This window comes from Scyliorhinus canicula, chromosome 8, assembly GCF_902713615.1.
Source record: "Scyliorhinus canicula chromosome 8, sScyCan1.1, whole genome shotgun sequence".
NCBI classification, from domain to species: Eukaryota; Metazoa; Chordata; class Chondrichthyes; order Carcharhiniformes; family Scyliorhinidae; genus Scyliorhinus; species Scyliorhinus canicula.
The window spans coordinates 175402861-175416439 of record NC_052153.1 but is presented as its reverse complement, the minus strand read 5'-3'; the positions used below and the strand labels follow the sequence as shown (position 1 = coordinate 175416439).

The window sequence follows — 13579 nt, the reverse complement described above, 5'->3', positions numbered from 1 at the left end:
CTTCATTGGCTGCAAAATGCTTTGCGGTGTCATGAGGTCCTGAACATTGTTATATAAATAGAACATAGAACATAGAACAGTACAGCACAGAACAGGCCCTTCTGAAAGCATTTGATTTAAATTTTCTTTAAAATTAAAACATAAAGGGCGTGATCCTCCCAAAAGGGAAGAAAATCCCCTAGCGAGCCCGTTTAGCTGTGTATTTCCAGGCGCTTACAATGCCAAGAAACACACGGCTATACAATGCGACTCGCGTTGAATAAGCGGCCCGAACGGGTGACCCGTGGAAAGGCTGCACATATCTGCTCTGCTTTTTACAACAGGGAGCTCTGCTTGTCGGAACTTCCATTGTAGCGAGAGATCGGAATGCCATTTTTAAATGACGTCCCAATCTCCAAAGGCCACCGAAACAATCCCCGACCTCCCCACCCCCCAGCCTGAATGCAATATGGGAGGTCCCTGCCCCCCACCCACCACCATGCTTTGCAACCCCAGTCCGATCACATGTGTTCAAAAAATGCTAGCTTGGCACCTTGGCAGTGCCCACCTAGCACATGAGCTGGAACAATTTAAAAGAAAGACATGTCCTAGGATCAGCTAGCGATGATCTCTACATTTTATTTCCTTTTTAAATTGCAGGTTGAAATAATTATCTTTTGTGACAATATTGCGACAGCACAGATATTGGTGCAGACGTGGAACAAATTTACTTATGTATTTGAAAAATAAGTCATTGGTTTTTAGATTTATTGAAGAAGCTAATAGGTCAGTAATGGGCCATGCAACTAATCATGCAATCACCGGAAAACAATGTGAAAAAAATGAAATGACAGAAAATATGAAGCGTTTTGTATCATTGGTTTGGGTCCTCACGCCTGAAAGGTAATTACCAGTTCGCTTACAGGAAATTTAAAGATGGAATAAAACTCTGACCAAGATTAGTTTGGGTTTCACAGAGCATGTGGAACAAGAAGGCAACACCTTTAATGAGAATACTGGACGCGAAGAATGTGGAACAGAATCTAAGAGGTGTGTTTACTTTGAAGAACCAGGGACGGGATTCTCCCCTAACCAGCGGGGCGGGGGGGTCCCGGCTTGTTCGAGTGGCGTGAACCACTCCGGTGTTGGGCCGCCCAAAAGGTGCGGACATCTCCGCACCTTTAGGGCCAAGCCTTCACATTGAGTGGCTAGGCCCACGCCGGAGTGGTTCCCGCTCCGTCGGCTGGCATGAACGGCCTTTGGCGCCACACCAGCCGGGGCCGAAAGGACTTCACCGTCCGGCGTAAGTCCGCGCATGCGCTGGAGCATCAGCGGCTGCTGACGTCATTCGCAGGAGAAGGGGTCTCTTCCGCCTCCGCCATGGTGAAGAACATGGCGAAGGCGGAAGAAAAAGAGTGCCCCCAAGGCACAGGCCTGCCCGCCGATCGTTGGGCCCCGATCGCGGGCCAGGCCACCGTGGGGGCATCCCCCGGGGTCAGATCGCTCCGCGCCCCCCCCCCCCCCCCCCAGGACCCTGGCGCCCGCCCGCGCCGCCAATCCCACCGGTAAGGTAGGTGGTTTAATCCACGCCGATGGGAGAGGCTTGTCAGTGGCGGGACTTCAGCCCATCACGGGCCGGAGAATCACTGCGGGGGGCCCGCCGACCGGCGGGGCGCGATTCCCACCCCCGCCGAATCTCGGGTGGCGGAGAATTTGGGACACGGTGGGGGAAGGATTGACGCCAGCCCTGGGCGATTCTTCGACCCGGCGGGGGGTCGGAGAATCCCGCCCCAGGAATGACTGGAGGACATGTGTGATGCCAATTATTCCTGTATTGTTCAACATGAGTACACAAATAATAGGAAGAGATATCCAAAATCAGCGGAAGGACTGCAAGTTGGGAATAACTGTCCTGCTTTTCTTCAAAGTCTTTTATGAGTGTTGAATTCTTATATTTGATGTAAACGTACCAATCACACACAAGAATTGGTAAAACAATAATGTAGTTTCTTTATTTGGCGACTAAACATGAACGTCTTAATTCTACCGTCTGCTAATGTAAACTGAATATAAATCATGGGATTAATACATCACATCCTGTCGAAGTGGCAATGATTGAAAGCACTTTAAAATATGCTCCCTTAAACTACTTCATATCGGGGTCCGGTTTAGCTCAGTTGGCTGGACAACTGGTTTGTGATGCAGAACAAGGCCAACAGTGCGGTTTCAATTGCCAAACTGGCTGAGGTTAAACATGAAGGCCCCCACCTTCTCAACCTTGCCCCTCTTCTGAGTTACGGTGATCCTCAGGTTAAATCACCACCAGTCAGCTCTCGCCCTCAAAGGAGAAAGCAGCCTATGGTCATCTGGCACTATGAAGGCTTTACTTTTACTTCACTTCACAACAATGTCCACCTGAGAGGGCAGAAAGACAACACCGCTGACAGTGCAGCACTCCTTTATACTGTACTCAAGTGTCAATCTAGATCTTGTGCTCAAGTCCTGGAGTATGACTTGAGCTCAAGTCCTGGAGAATGACTTGCGCTCACAACCTTCTGGCTAAGAACTATGAATGGATTGCAGACCTGAATGCTGCATCAATGGATGAAGATTAATGTTGGTAAGATTAAAGTTTTCAAGGCTTCTGGGACTGCAAGAATGAGCATTTAAGAAGCAAGAAACAGTTGGATCAGTTAAGATAATTTCAATATCCAGTACACGTAAATGACCGATGATAACTAATCTGAGATGAAGATGAGAGAGAAAAGTTGCGTTTGATAAAAGAAGACAATACCATTTGTAAAAATGAAGAGCTGAAAACATAGTTATTTAGGTATGTGTATGGAGTGTGGCGCTAACACATGGGCGCAAAGCACTCCTGGAGATATTTGAGATGTGTGTTTGGAAACTGATGCTAAAGTAAAATAGAAAGAAAAGAATTGTACTGGGAAGGTGTTGACACTGCTATAAAAATAATTAATTTGACTGATGTTACAGAAAAAGAAAAACAAATGGGATTGGACCTTGCTGAGAATGGATGGGATGTTGTAAGATGTGTCAGAAGATGGAAAAAGGCTAAGAGGGAGGCAAAAGAACAATGCTTCTGTACCCCTTGAAAAATGGGACATTGCACAGACAATTAGAGAGAGAAGCACAAGAAAACATGGTTTGGAGAAGGGCAAATTGATCAGAACTTGCCGTGGGCAAACCACTGATGTGATGAGGTCAGTAATTAAATGATGGTGCTGTCTTCTGGTGAAACATTTAAAGTGGATGATATATTGTGCAGATGCGTGGTTATGATTTATAGCTTTAGACTTTCCATCATCTGTGGATGTTTGAATGAATGACACCATATTCAATTGAAATATTTACTTATTAAACTTTGAAAATACTGATTGAAGTAGGCAATGAGCATTACCTTTTTTGGCATATTTTGGTTATATTATCAGATGTCATATATATATTTTTTAATGTTAGAGTTCCCAATTATTTTTTTTCCAATTAAGGGACAATTTAACGTGCCCAATTCACCAAGCCAGCACATCTTTGGGTTGTCAGGGTGAAACCCATGCAGACACGGGGAGAATGTGCAAACTCCACACGGACAATGACCCAGCCAGACTTCATATATAATCATTATAATTAAATAAATAATACGATAATGCACCAATAAATATAAATATTTGCAACAACTAGAAGGGTTTGTGAATATATTGGTGCTAATTTTGACTTTGACAATAGACTAAACATCTATACAATTGACTGAGCGACCTGCTGTACTTCTCGGCTGATTTTAATTTAGACGAAACAAAAATTGGGAGAGTGCTTGAATCAATATCAGCCCTCTCACACTGTCACCCAAAGTCAAAATTATCGCCATTCTCCCTGAAACCCAGCTATAATAGTGCAGCCATTTTTGTTTGTAGCACGTCCATCTTTGTCCTTGGCTCCTCAGTTCATATTATCAATTACTGGGCAGCACGGTGGCACAGTGGTTAGCATTACTGCCTATGGCACTGAGGTCCCGGGTTCGAATCCCGGCCCTGGGTCACTGTCTGTGTGGAGTTTGCACGTTCTCCCCGTGTCTGCGTGGGTTTCGCCCCCACAACCCAAAGATGTGCAGGTTAGGTGGGTTGGCCACGCTAAATTGCCCCTTAATTGGAAAATTAAAAAATAAATAATATTATCAATTACCTGTTTTTTCTTAACCTGTGCGAAGTGTTTCACCTCCTGTATCAAACGTATTCTCATTAAAGTGTTGTTAAATTTTATGTGGAGCTTTGTTTGGTATTTTGTGTTGGTTATCTCCAGAAAAAAGTTAGAGAGCTACAGGGAGAGTAATTGCAAAACTGTCAAAGTACAGTGGACTGAATGGTGTTCTGTGCTCACTGACCCTATTCTTTATGAAATAAATTTAGGCTTCTTAGCAAAGGTTTCCTTTTGCTGTGTTATACTAAATGTTACATCCAATGTGTTAGAAAATCAGATTTAATATGAGATATTTGTCATGAAATTAAATTAGATTGACAGTGAAAGTAAAATCATGAGACAGGTTTGCTTTATTGTTGTCACCACACTCCTGTAGTGAAGTGAGACCCAGATTGTGTATCAGTAACGCATAACAGTGCTAAAGAACTTCAACAAGAATGATTTGATTTGGATTTGATTTATTGTCACAATGGGTGTGTCAGGTCCTTTGGATTCAATGAGAGGATGCTGAAACAATTGTTTCTTCAAGCCAGTTCCACAAACGTGCAAGCAAAATTACTAATCAAGTTCAATGACTGATGGCCAAAATGCATCTCTCCCACCATGTCCTCTTTCCTCAATTCTCAAATGGCCAATGTCCCAGTGGAAGGTAAAGAAAATGCTTCAAAGACACTCTAAAGAGGAGCTTGCTACCAATCATTGAAAATTTCAACAACTTGTCCATCACGTCAAAATGTTTTCATGGTGAGGTAAAGTGGTGATGGAGAAGCAAAGGAAAGGAAGAAGATCCTGCATCACGGAACCCACTACCTTGTGGGGCATCCTGCCCCAAACATCTAAAGATCTTCAGGTTGTGAATTGGCCTGTTTAGACACACGGAGACCCATGGCAGAAACTCGCAACCCTGAATAGCTCTCATTCTTGGCAGTCACTGCCAATGCAAAACAAAACAAGACACTAAACCACATAAGGAGATATCAGGTGAAGCCGATGGTTAAAAGCTTGTCAAAGAGACAAAGAGTACTTCAAACGAGGAAAGCGAGCTAGAGCTCCAGGGTTTAGAGTTAACGTTTTGAGTCTGTATCACTCTTCTTCAGAGCTGAGAGGTGTAGAAATGGATGGATTATATAGTTGGAGAGAGGTGGAGAAGATGGAGCAGAATAGAAGACCAGAGATAAATTGGAGTTGAGGAGTGATTGACAAAGGTGTCATGGACGTAAGAAAAAGAGAAGTAAATGATCATCATTCAGGACTAAAGGACCATAGAAACCCTAAGTACAGAAGGAGGCCATTCAGTGAGATAGCAGAATGTGAACATTCCAGTTCAGTCATTGGTAGGAAGAGCGCTCTTGTAGTATATTAGAAGGCCTCTGTCAGGTTCATTAATCCAAGTATGTTTTCTTTGTTTTCTATCTGTCAGCCTAATGTTATAACTAATGTAACCTGAATCACACAGGCTGTACTTTCCAGGCCCTAAACATAGAGAACATTTGCATAACAGGGCTACATTTTACTTGGGGGAGGGGTGTGTGGCAGGGTCCCAGTCCTGAGATGTATAACTTGAGAGTGTGAGCTAGCTTTCACATGGCAGCCAGCTCACATTGCAGTTATTTAATGGCTGGTGGGCCTTTAATTGGCTTGAGGTTGGATTTCTACCTCTATAAGAAGGAAGTCCGACCTTCAAGCTGGCAGACAATCAAATGGCTGGCAATGTTCTGGTTGCACCAGTGTCACAGGGTATCTGATCAGGAGGTACAACGAACTCCATCCAGTCCAGCACAAGTCCGTCATGTTTCAGCTGGCTGTGTCACAGACACCTGGTCCATGGACACTCCCCTGCACTTGCAGGCTTCACTTGGCCCATGAGTGAGCGGGGGCAGCTCAACGCCTGTCTCGACATGGGTACTATAATTGTGGGGTCTGGGGAGGGCAGGCATGCAACTCACTGCCTGCCTGAAAACCTGCCCATGGGGCTAGAGACATAAAATTCAACCCTTAGTGTGCCTGTGTCCTCGGGAAGAAAAACTGACATCTGAGATCTACAGCCTCGGTGAAGGATTTAACAACAAATAGTCTGTTTTAGTTTGGGACACGGCTTGTTGAGTGATGAATTATCCTTGATATCTATAATATTGTATGAACATTACAATATGTAATACACTTCTTTATTCAGAGAGCAGCGAGAACATTAAAGCCATATCGCATGGAGTGATCTGTTGGAGTGAATGGCTGGTTCTGTGCTGTAAAGTTCAATGTAAGTCTACGTTTTTAGAATCTCTCATAAAATGAGCAGCTTGTACTTATATATTATCTGAGGGATATTGTTGTGGAATCTACGCATTAAAAATACAGCCCCACCTCAAGGGGATTGAGGTTAATGAAGTGTTTCATTAAAGGTCTGCACTAAAATGGAAATAAGTATAAATCATAACTAGTGTTCCAGCTGATAGTTTTTCTTTCCAACAGGCGATACATTAAAATGACTAAAGTAATAAGTAGTGTGCCTGAGTTTGGGTGGTAATTATGGTTAATTATTCTGCATCTAACCTTCAAGTAGTTTTAAAACCTACACACAGGACAGTTCTACACAACCTACATTGCAATCAGTCACTTCGCAAAAGAACACTTATCACAGTTTAGATTCTAGTAAATCCCATTCCCACAATTGCAACCTATTTTTGGAAGTGTTTGCATAATTACAAACCAGTTTCACTAACTTCATTAGTACGCAAATAAATCTAATTGCGAATTTTACATTAATGAATAACTAATGCTAAATCCACCTCAGATGCAAATTATTGACGGGTTTTGATCTGTTGATTTGGGAGAACGAGCTCATCTCCTAATAATAATAATCTTTATTAGTGTCACAAGCAGGCTTACATTACACTGCAATGAATTTACTGTGGAAATCCCCTCGTAGCCACACTCCGGCACCTGTTCGGGTACATTGAGGGAGAATTCAGAATGTCCAATTCACCTAACATACACGTCTTTTGGGACTTGTGAGAGGAAACCGGAGCACCCGGAGGATACCCAAGCAGACACGGAGAGAATGTGCAGACTCCGCAAAGACAGTGACCCACGCCGGGAATTGAACCTGGGACCCTGAGGCTGTGAAGCAACAGTGCTAACCACTGTGCTACCATGCCGCCTCGGAACATCTTCAAGGCTCATAGAGGTAACAATGACCAGTAACCTTCACAGAAAAAAGACTCTTCGAAGTTTATCACAAAAATGTTTGTATTCTTGACTCCCTTTCTGCCAAAATTTAATGATGGATTCACTTGTCTAATTAATTGGATATATGTTTCAAGAGGATTCTCCTTTGCAATTAATTAAATGATCACAAGCCATCGCCAATCAAAAAAAAAGAGTGCGTGTTTTTGACTTACTCCTATTGCTGAGCTGGAAGACTTTGTAGAAATGTCAAGCACTAAAAAAAGTAGCCAGCCGAAGAACAAAGGGACATGAATCAGACATTGATATGCAATAGTCTGCACTTTTCCTCACAATCATGCAATCGCTCCTCATCTGCTCAGTTGATCTTCCCTTCAGAGATTCTATTATTTTTGACTAACATGTGATTGATGTTCCTTTGTTCTTCATTCTTTTAGTTGCTCTCAATTAGAGCTAAGTAGCAAGGAAGAGCGAAAGCACACGAAAACTACTATTAAATCAACCAAAGGGATATTGCAGAATAAAGGATCAGAGATAATGTGGAAGTAATAGAAAAAGCTTTATTCATTTATGTAGAGTCAGAGAGCTAACAAAGACAGTTTTGGCCATTGAAGGATCTTCAAGGACAAGATTCACTGAGCATGATAGAAATATTACACCTGTATTATGCACCTATCTTTACCCTTGAGGTTGATGTTCCACTGTTAAGGGTTTAATGATCAGGTTAATAACAAAATTAGCATTATTGATGTAGCTTAATATCGCTTTTAGATAAAAGTAAGATCCTGAAAAGTAATAGGCAGCCGGGCTGGATGCTATCCATTCCAGGATTCAAGGGGACATGAGACACAAATTTTGAGGAACCCTGCCTCACTGCCCGGTAGGGCTGCTCCAATAGAACAAAATGAAGCTAATACTGTCCACATCTTTAATACAGATGATAAAAGGGACCTGGTAACTATAAAACCATTAGCCTGATATCAATAAGGAAATGGAGGCTTTGGAGAGAGTACTGAAAAGACTCACCAGAATGTTGCCTGGTACGGAGGGTATTAGCTATGAGGAGAAATTGAATAAACTGGGATTGTTCTCCCAAGAGAGACGGAGACTGAGGGGCGACCTGACAGAAGTTTATAAAATTATGAGGGGTACAGATAGGATGAACAGTTGAAGACTTTTTCCCAGGGCTGAAATGACAATTATAAGGGGGCACCAGTTCAAGGTGTAGGGGAATGTTCAGTGGAGATGTGCGAGGAAAGTCTTTTACACAGAGGGTGGTGGTGGCCTGGAATGCACTGCCAAGTGAGGTGGTTGAGACAAATATGTTAGCGACCTTTAAGACTTATCTGGATAGGCACATGAACAGATGGGGTACAGAAGGGTACAGGCATTTGGTCTAGATAGAACGTGTGATTGGAGCAGGTTTGGAGGGCCGAAGGGCCTGTTCTTGTGCTGTATTGTTCTTTTGTTTTTGTAATGACAGGAAATATACTTGAGGGAATCATGGATGTGATGTATGTGTACGTTGTTTGATTCCCGGCTTGGGTCACTGTCTGTGCTGAGTCTGCATATTCTCCCCGTGTCTGCATGGGTTTTCTCCGGGTGCTCCGATTTCCTCCCACAAGTCCCGAAAGATGCGCTTGTTAGGTGAATTGGACATTCTGAATTTTCCGTCAGTGTGATCGAACAGGCGCCAGAGTGTGGCGACCAGGGGATTTTCACAGTAATTTCATTGCAGTGTTAATGTAAGCCTACTTGTGACATTAATAAAGATTTATTAGATTGAGAGGTTAAACTCAGGACACCCAACATGGCCTCAAAAAACAAGCCAATAAGTCTTACTTGATTATATTTATCAAATAAATATCTCAATGCTGGGTGAGGAACACCTTTTAGGCATTGGACAGAATTTTTGAGAAGTGCTAAATGAGTATTTTTCGTCAGTATTCACACAGGAAAAAGACAAAGTTGTCGAGGAGAATACTGAGATACAGGCTACTAGACTAGAAGGGCTTGAGGTTCATAAGTAGCCTGTATCTCAGTATTCTCCTCGACAACTTTGTCTTTTTCCTGTGTGAATACTGACGAAAAATACTCATTTAGCACCTCTCCTATCTCCTCAGACTCTACGCACAACTTCCCACTACTGTCCTTGACTGGCTCTACTCTTACCTTAGTCATTCTTTTATTCCTGACATACCTATAGAAAGCTTTAGGGTTATCCTTGATCCTACCTGCCAAAGACTTCTCATGTCCTCGCTTGGCTCTTCTTAGCTCTCTCTTTAGAGCCTTCCTAGCTAACTTGTAACTCTCAAGCGACCCAACTGAACCATCACGTCTCATCTTCACATAAGCCTCCTTCTTCCTCTTGACAAGTGATTCAACTGCTTTAGTAACCCATGGTTCCCTCACTCGACCACTTCCTCCCTGCCTAACAGATACATACTTATCAAGGACACGCAGTAGCTGTTCCTTGAACATACTCCACATTTCCATTGTGTCCATCCCCTGCAGTTTTTCTCTCCAGGCGATGCATCCTAAGTCTTGCCTCATCGCATCATAATTGCCTTTCCTCCAGCAATAACTCTTGCCCTGCGGTTTATACCTATCCCTTTCCATCGCTAAAGTAAACGTAATCAAATTGTGGTCACTATCACCAAAGTTCTCACCTACCTCCAAATCTAGAACCTGTCCTGGCTCATTACCCAGTACCAAATCCAATGTGGCCTCGCCTCTCGTTGGCCTATCTACATACTGCATCATTTTCGCTCCTATCCAGAATCATCTTTGCAATCCTTTCCTCTACATCTCTGGAACTTTTCGGAGGCCTATAGAAAAGCCCTAACAGGGTGACCTCTCCTTTCCTGTTTCTTAACTCAGCCCAAGGATGGCAGATTTCCTTCCCTGAAGGACATCAGTGAACCAGACGGATTTTTACGGTGATCAACACTGGTTTCATGGTCATCATTAGACTTTTAATTCCAGATTTTTATTGAATTCAAATTTCGCCATCTGCTGTGGTGGGATTTGAACCTGGGTCCCCAGAGAATTCCCCTGGGTCTCTGGATTACTAGTCCAGTGACCATACCATTATACCACCGCTTCCCCAATGTCATTTAGTACTCTTTTTCAAAAACGTGAAGCTGGAACGATGGCTGCTGAGGGGAACTGAAGAGGTGAGTAACTATTTCCATTTCCCAGCATGCAGCTTAAGGGCACTGGAGCTGCTGCCCTGCTGCTCGTGGTGGAGGTGGGGGGAGGGGTGCAGGCCACCCCTCAGGGAGCTTGGACTTGGTCCAGGGCATGAGTAGGGGCCTGTGCGGTATTTCACATACTGCAGCCCACAGCAGCATCCGGAAGGTAATGGATGTCCTGTACGCCTGGGCATCAGACTTTATCACTTTCAACCTGGCCAAGTTCCAACAAGATACCCAGGTTCTGGGATTCTCTGCCATCACCGGGATGCTCCAGGTCCAGCGGGCAATCGATGGCATGCATGTATCCCTGCGCACACTAGGACATCAAGGAGTGCCCGTTAGTAACAGGAAGGGGTTCCACTCACTGAATGTTCAGTTTGTGTGCGACCACCGTTTCCGTATCTTGCACACGTGTGTCCACCACCTAGGGAGCGTGCTTGGCAGCTACATCCTGGGGCATTCAGAGATCCCCAGCATCTTAGCGGATCATCCCAGGATGACTGGTTGACTCTTGGAGGATAAGGGATATCCACTGAAGTCCTGGTTGATGGTGCCGAGGCAGAAACTCGTGAGAATGAGGCCAATGCGGCCACCCGTGCTGTCATTCAGCATTGCATCAGACTGCTGAAAATATGGTTCCAATGCCTGGACCGCTCTGGTGATGCCCTATAGTACACCCCCAGAGGACCTTCTAATTTGTGGTGGTCTGCTGTGCGCTCCGCAACCTGGCACAGCAGCGGTACAACACTCTGGAGGAGGAGGGGGAGGGACATGCAGCCCCATCTGAGAAGGAGGAGTTGCAGATCAGCAGGGGCTTAAGGACAAGTCCGAACAGGGGCCAATTGAGCGGTCGGAGGATGGAGGACAGGCGGCGGCAAGGGTCCTACACACCCAGTGTACCAGGGAGGCCCTCATACTCATCAAATTCTCATAGGACGAGGCTATGACTATCAACTCAAGCCTCTCCCCCCCTCCCCCCCCACTTCCCTCCTTCCCGCATTCTGGTCACCCATCACATCACCCCCTCCCCAACCATCCTGTTCAACTCTATAAGAGTCTGTGTAACATCATTCCAAGGTGATGGACCCGTGTCGGCACAGTCAGCGGGTCAAAATACAAAACAGGAGAGTCATTTTATTTTTTAAATTCATTTATGGGAAGTGGACGTCACTGGTTCGGCCAGCATTTATTGCCCATCCTTAGTTACCCTTCAGAAGGTGGTGGTGAGCTGCCTTCTTGAAATGCTGCAGTTCCTGAGGTGTAGGTTCACACACTGTGCTGTTAGGGAGGGAGTTCCAGGACTTTGCCCAATTGACAGGAGAAGTAACGGTGATACATTTCCAAGTCAGGTGGTGAGTAACTTGGAGGGGAACCTCCAAATGTTGTGGTTCACAGGTATCTGCTGCTCTTGTCTTTCAAGATGATAGTGGTTGTGTGTTTGGAGGCTGCTGTCTCAGGAACCTTGGTGAGTTACAATGCATCTTGTAGATAATACACACTGCTGCCACTGTTATAATAATCTTTATTGTCACAAGTAGTCTTACATTAATACTACAATGAAGTTACTGTGAAAAGCCCCTAGTCGCCACATTCTAGTGCCTGTTCAGATACACAGAGGGAGAATTCAGAATGTCCAAATTACCCAACAGCACGTCTTTCAGGACTTGTGGAAGGAAACTGGAGCACCGGGAGAAAACCCACACAGATACGGGGAGAACGTGCAAACTCTTCACAGATAGTGACCCAAGTTGGGAATCGAACCTGTGTTCGTTGTTAGTGGAGGTTTGAATGTTTGTATAAAGGGGAGCAATCAAGCGGCTGCTTTGTCCAGGATAGTGTTGAGCTTCCTGAGTGTTGTTGGAGCTGCACTCATCCAGGCAAGTGGAGAGTATTCCATGACACTCCTGATTTGTGCCTTGTAGATCATGGACAAGCTTTGGGGGGTCAGGAGGTGTGTTACCTGCCATAGGATTCCTAACCTTTGACCTTGCCTGGCAGCCACAGTATTAATATGGCTAATACAGTTCAGTTTCTGATCAATGGTATTGTTGATTGTGGGGGATTTAGTAATGGTGATGCTGTTGAATGTCATGGGGTGATGATTAGATCCTTTCTTGTAGAAGATGGTCATTGCCTGGCACTTGTGTGGCATGAATGTAACTTGTTACTTGTTATCCAATTCCGGATATTATCCAGGCCTCGCTGTACTTGAACCTCGACTGCTTCATTATCTGAGAGTCGTGAATGGTGCTAACATTGTGTAGTCACCTGCGAACATCTCCGCTTATGACCTTATGACGGAAGGGAGGTTATTGATGAAGCAACTGAAGATGGTTGGGCCTACGACATGACCCTGAGGAACTCCTGCAGTGATATCCTGGAGCTGAGATGATTGGCCTCCAACCACCACAACCATCTTCCTTTGTGCCAGGTATGACTCCAACCAGCGGTGGGTTTTCACAGTGATTTCCATTGGCTCCAATTTGCAAGGGTTCCTTGATGCCATACTCGGTCAAATGCTGCCTCGATGTCAAGGGCAGTCACTCTCACCTCATCTCTGGCATTCAGCTCTTTTGTCCCTGTTTAAACCAAGACTGTAATGAGGTTAGGAGCTGAGTGACCCTGGCAGAACTCAAACTGAGCTTCAGTGAGCAGGTTATTGCTGAGTATGTGCCTCTAGATAGCATTTTTGATGACTCCTTCCATCACTTTGCTTATGATGGAGAGTAGACTGATAGGGCAGTAATTGACTGGATTGGATTTGTCCTGTTTCTTGTGTACAGGACACACCTTGGCAATTTTCCACATTGCCGCATAGATACCATTGTTGGGGGGTAGTCGAGCTTGTCGAGGGGTGCAGTAAGTCTCGAGCACAAGACTTCAGTATTATTGCTGGAATATTTTCAAAACCCATAGGCTTTGCAGTAGAGCAGCACAGTGATTAACACTTCTGCCACACTGCACCAGGAACCCAACTTCAATTCCGGCCTTAGGTAACTGTTTTAGTGATG

At 44.6% G+C, this 13579-nt stretch overlaps 1 long non-coding RNA gene across 1 annotated transcript in view; it reads left to right on the top strand.

The window, feature by feature from the left end:
* Positions 1-3130: 3130 nt before the first annotated feature.
* Positions 3131-13579, top strand: part of LOC119970029 — an 87911-nt gene continuing 77462 nt past the window's right edge. The window contains exon 1 of the long non-coding RNA XR_005461523.1: positions 3131-3203. This is a non-coding gene — a long non-coding RNA (uncharacterized LOC119970029). The remainder of the gene's footprint in view (positions 3204-13579) is intronic.